Source organism: Elaeis guineensis, chromosome 9, assembly GCF_000442705.2.
Source record: "Elaeis guineensis isolate ETL-2024a chromosome 9, EG11, whole genome shotgun sequence".
Taxonomy (NCBI): domain Eukaryota; kingdom Viridiplantae; phylum Streptophyta; class Magnoliopsida; order Arecales; family Arecaceae; genus Elaeis; species Elaeis guineensis.
Genome location: NC_026001.2, coordinates 53,284,601 through 53,290,936, shown reverse-complemented (window position 1 = coordinate 53,290,936; position 6,336 = coordinate 53,284,601).

Genomic DNA, 6,336 nt, shown 5'->3' with positions numbered 1-6,336 from the left:
CCTTGACTCACTAATATAACCAAGACGGTAATGCCACAGATATGTGATATTCACATCTTCTCTCTTTTTTTAATATTTTTTTTAATATAAAAAATATTTTTATTGAGTGCAAGAATTAAAATATTGTTATCAATATAACCATTGTTATAAAATTCATTAGAAAAAAAAATGAAGCATCCATTTTCCATTAGCCTTATTTTATAATCTTATTTTAATAACAAAGGCATAGAAATAATATTTCTAATGACCTTTGACATATAATAATAGTCTTTTAATTCTAAAGTTTTGCCTAAAGATAAATCAAGCATACAAATTTTCATAGCCTCTGTGCTAATGAACTCTCCACTTATGCCATAAAGCTCAAGGTTACCTCTTTTCAGACCTGTGATATTCTGTAACCACTGTAATAAATTATAAATATGTGATCCACAGGCGGTATCCCATACCCAAATATCAGAGTCTGAGCTACTTAATAAAAAATAGATCTGCATCATATACACACCTTTTGGTGCTATACTTGCACCCTGCTTCAATCTTGCAAGATAATTCTTGCAATTATTCTCTCAATGTCTAAATTTATCACAAAATAAAAAGATAATATCCATGGGGACTTCTTTTGCCTTCTTATTTTTGTAAACATAATTGCTAACCGATCCAGGATCAGAAATATCTAGAACATTGGAGTTCTTCTCCGGTACGAATCTAATTTGCAAGTTCCTCAACCAATCCACATAGTTTAGATCGATCAATATTTTTTTATTTATAGTTTCATGCAGTAAAAATAAAGAAGCCATAATGCAGATTTAAATCTACATAAATAAAGAATAATAGTATAAGCAGATTATTTATGTTTGACATGCATAACTAGATGAGATCTTTTAACTAATTATGTCTCTCACTATTTTATCGGATACCATAGCTCTCTCCTATGGTAAACAAAAAATCCTAATCTAATTTCTTAATGGGGTTGAGATCTTAATTACTCAATGAAGCCTTGTGGATATCATAACAAACCTCAATGAGTTCAAAGATATAAAAACCTATTCAATTGCATCTCATGCAATTCTCAACATAATTCTTGCCTCTAAAAATACTTATAGCCTTATGGATATCACAACATGCTATAGTATTTTCTAGTTAAGTCAGATCCTTCATTTTCATATAGCCATATTTGAAAAATACTGTTCTTGTAGATATCACAACAAAGCAATATATTCAAATATGTCATAAAGTATATAATATGCACTAAGACAATCCCACATCAATTCTCATAGCAAACTTTGTGGATATCATAATAAATCTACTATGATCTTTGACAGGATATTGACTAGACATGAAGAAAGGTATATGTAGTGTTCAAGCAATCTTTATTCAAGATTCAAACTAATTCAATTGGTCAGGAAAGTCTGAAGATTAGTGGGGGTCCTCCCGTTGCTTTTTTTAGACACCAATAAAATTGACTAGGCTAGCAAATGAAACCAATTAAAGAACCACCACACTTGAAACACTCCTTAGATATCAATTGATTAATTAATTCAAAAAATAGGTCAGTTACTGATTCACAACACTACGACTTAATATGATTTTTATGAGGACTTTAATGGTCTCATGCACATCCTAATTCAATCAATCATAATGATGCACTATTATAGTTGTATCTTTATAAATATAACAACTAATCATGGCACGTTATCACATCTCTAAGATATGAAATCATAATCATACAACATGATTATAATATAGCAACTTAAGCATATCATATGCATGAAGTACTAATAACATATATCAATATGAAATACTCTTTTTGCAGTTTTTCTTCTTGAGACATCATAATGGCACCCCTGCACGCCATAAGAGTACCCCATAGAATGGGAAGAGAGGATCTTTGAACTCTACTTGCTCTTATGATTGGACGGCCAGTGATGAACCCCAATTCAAGTAATAGGCTACTAAAAAAAATTCTATACATATATCATGCATATATCTAAAACATATCTTTAAGATATGCTAGAGTTTGAATATTCAATTGGGTTCAACCATTGACCCGACTTGAACCAAACCAAAAATTCAAGCTTGATCATAATCAAGATAATATTCTAACTTTTGATTCTATAAATCAAGATAGGTTCTGATACCACTATTGGGTTCCAATGGTATAGTGGAAGGGCTAGGTATTTAAAATTTTTCATTCAAAATACCTAACGCACCAGAAATCCTAATGCTCAGAAACTCTTGACTATAATAATTAAAGTATAATTAAATTAAACTTAGATAAGAAGAATACCTATAGTGCTAATCTTAATTTTTATGAGGCATCCAAGTGTCCACCCATCAATGGTGATCCACACAAAAATAGGACAAAAAATAATGCTCATCCTTCACCTTGCTTCAAAAATTCTAGCCCCTAAAACTCGACTAGCCACCAGTAGATCAAACATTCATTCAAACCTAAGTCTGAACCTCTCAGAATCACCCACTGGACCTGACCACCTTCTTCTGGACCTCTTAAACCCTTAGAGCTATTAGGAATAGGCTTGTCTTAAAAGAACAAGCCTTTGTCCTAAACCCTAGAGTTGTAAGAGAGGGAGAGAAGGAGTGGATAAGGGATGTAAGAATTGAATGATCAATTCATCTGCCATCCCCTATTTATAGCACTAGATGGGGCACTAATAGAGAAGACATGGCTTACCTAGAAAGCCATATCAAGTTCTCATATCACTTATCTGAGAGTCTTCAAATAGAAGGACTCATCAGGGTGTGATACGTCAAGTATTTCCCTCTCACGCGCGCATGTCCAGAAAGAGATGTGATTGGCATCTCTTCTATTTCCAGATTAGTATGAAACTTTGCCACGTATTCCTTGATTCAAATGGGAAGGCAATCAGCAAGGGACACCCCATTTGGATAGGAATTTAAATAACAGAAGGACTCTTCATCGCGAAGAGACGCACAAGTCCTATCTCTGTCGCGCACGCGCACACCCAGTAAAAGGGCATCAAAAGCAATGCTCCATTAGCTGATAATTTTTCATACTTATCACATGTAATCAGCATTTAAATTTGATCTTTATCAAAAAAAATACCAAATAATAGTGTCGCCTAAGACTCCTTAAAATAAGAGTCTTTGCATCTCTTCGTACGTCCAAAAGACCTCTCGCGCGTGCGGCATGGTTCCAGGAAAAATTCCACATGCAATCCAAAGGATTTTTCATACTATAAAAGATGTGAAAGGTGGTTAAGGCTCTGATCTAATGCCATATGAGTCAAAAACCCAAAGCAGAAGGACTCTTGGTCCTTCTGCATGCCAAAATCAAAGAGCACGTGCACTCTTCTTAAAATTGCACCACGAGTCCTTAACAAAAAGGACTCTTGATTTTTGGCATTAATATGAAATGTGGCACCTCTTTTTAGGCTGTCCCAGATGGCACGATCTAACCCAATTGCTCACCAAATTGAGTTAGCAAATTAGCAAGATATGAGACCAAATTGATCTCTCAAAGAGCTAGGGTTTCCACACGTGCTAGCATGCTTACCAGGAACCCTGCTTGAATCCAAAATTCCAATCAACCTTATCAAAAGGGTTCTTGATCAATTTTCATATGTGTGTGACCCATTGGATTCTACATCTAGTCAGCAGTAGATCAAAATGTAAGTTGACCGAATTTGATTAGATTCCAATCTAACTGATTTAGGTCCAATCGAGCTAACCCAAGTTCAACAATTAAAATCTTTTCTAATTAATGATCGAATTAAACTCTTTAATTTGATCAAACCTACAAGCCAAGATTGACATTTATCAACATATCATGACTATTCAGAAGATGTAAAATTTAATAAAAATATCAAATATACCTTTCAGTGGTAAGTTACCGTATAATTCAATCCTTCGATCATCCCTGCATCCTGAATATGTTCATGAGTATGAAATTATATCAAACTTAAACACATATTCATATTAATTCTTCATTAATCAATGATGACTCCGATGATGAAGTATTAGAAACTCTTTCTAATCTTTATCCTGCTTTTGACCAAAAGACTTTTTTCGAGTCATCTAGAGATGAGAATTCATAGGATATGATCTCCTCTTACTAAGAGTGATCGATTTCATGTTGATCTACTTATAACCTTCATACACACTCCATTATATCCTGAACATCCCGTACATATCTTAATGCCATACCTGGGTATAAACCAAAATATAGATTCACATACACAAGATTCTATGGTGATCTCAGGTCTAAAGATCACATGCACAACTCCTACTTAGAGAATCATCTTTGATATATAAGTAAGATTTTCATAAGATGTTTCCTGTCGTCGAGTCAATTCAGTGGACTCATTTTCAAATGAACACCCATATCCTTGTATTAATATCCCACACACAAGTGGCTAGTGAGATCTACCACCCTCTCCATCGAGCATATAAAGGATGTACTAGTCTATCCGGAATATTGATCTCCGACTCAATGCTCCTACGATCAGAAATATTTAAGACTGGCATGACCCATTCATGTCTCCTAAAATCATTATCCTAATCTTTGAGATTTATGATAATCTTAGACATGATAAGATGTAGCTAAAATGATGAATCAATGTCTCATTTTATTATCAAATAATAAATATCATTAATGAGTTAAAAAATTATAAAAAAAAATTTCATCACAACATACTTGCGATTGACTTTTAAGGCACTCTTCTGTCACACCACTGGCCAAAGTCATCACCAATGGGAAGACACCTTGTAATGGAAAGGGGCAATTCAATGAATCCCCCATTTCACTTAGGGGAAGAAGAAAGTGAAAAAGAAAAAGAGAAAAAGAGATAAGGAAAACATAGGAATAAAAAGAGAGTTCTCTTCTCTCTCTTCCCTTTTTTTCTCTCTAGTTTCTCTCTCCATTTTATCTCTCTAGTTTCTCTCTCTAGATAGTTTCTCTCCACTATCTTATTAGGGTTGTTTGATCTATTAAAGTCTTCCTTCAATAACCTTGATGGACCTTCATAAAGGGGTTTTGATCCATGACTACTTGACAGCATATGCGGGCCCCATCCTAGTGGGTTCAGGCACCACTAGATTTCATCATTTATTGTACTATGATATTTTAGTATGATTCTAGATTTGTAATTGATCAATTAGATGCTCTAGATCGAATTGACTGGGACGTCAGGTGCTACCACATGGCCAACCCCATAAAGGTGTTGGAATTGAGGATTTTTATTCTTAAATATAATCTGGATTAAATTTTGATGAAAATAAAATCTCGGATATTAAACTTTAAAGAGAACCTCAAGATTAGTTAGATTATCTGCTTGTTGTTCGTGCAAGTCTAAAATGCCTTCATATTGGATGAAAAGGATGGCCAGAAATACTCCTAGGGAGGCATCGAATTAGTAGATTCATGATACTCCTCGGTAGCTTGGTGGCATTTTCTAACATGAGGGAGTCATTGATCCTGCTAGGAACTATCAGATAGAGCAATCTAAACTTAATAATGTCCAACTAATATAGACATTAGTTGAATTGATGCAAATGCAATAACAATTACAGCAATAGTTATTGCAACAATAATAAGTGCAATAGTAGATGCAAACACCACTACCATAAGGACGTAAAGAGTAGCGAAGTAATATTGAAGAGTTTAAGAAGCTAGCTCCACCGACTTTTAAAGGGACTATAAAATCTTTAGAAGCTGAAAATTAGCTTATAAAGATGAAGAAAGTATTTGCTCTTCAAAGATATCATAACAATTAGAAGATCCTTTATACGTCCTACATATTGCAAGATGAGACATTTAATTCGTGGTGAATGCTAGAACATAAATATGAACAAGACAAAAGCACAACTCACATGGAAAAGATTTTGACTATTTTATGATAAGTATTTCTCCCAAAGTGTAAGAATCCGGAAAGAATAGGATTTTATTTGACTAAAATAAACAAATATGACAAGTATGGAATATGAAACTAAATTTATGGAGTTGGCCAAATTTGTTTTGAGGTTGGTTGAGGAGCATGATCGATTACATAAATTTTAGATGGCACTAAGGCCCAAAACTAGAAAGCATGTAGTGCCATATAAACTGACTACCTATGTAGCTATGATAAATAAAGCATTAATAATTGAAAGGAAGAAATCAAAAGAAGAGAAATAGGTGAAATAAATCTCAAGAGCAGAGTAATAGAAACATCAAGAGTGCATACAAGATATTAGCAAGTGATAACTTTGGATCGACTAATAGTATCAAGTATTTCAAATGTGGCAAAGCTTATACTGAGAATGATTATTGCTTGAATATTGATGCATGCTTTGATTGTGGTTAGAAAGGTTATAAAATAG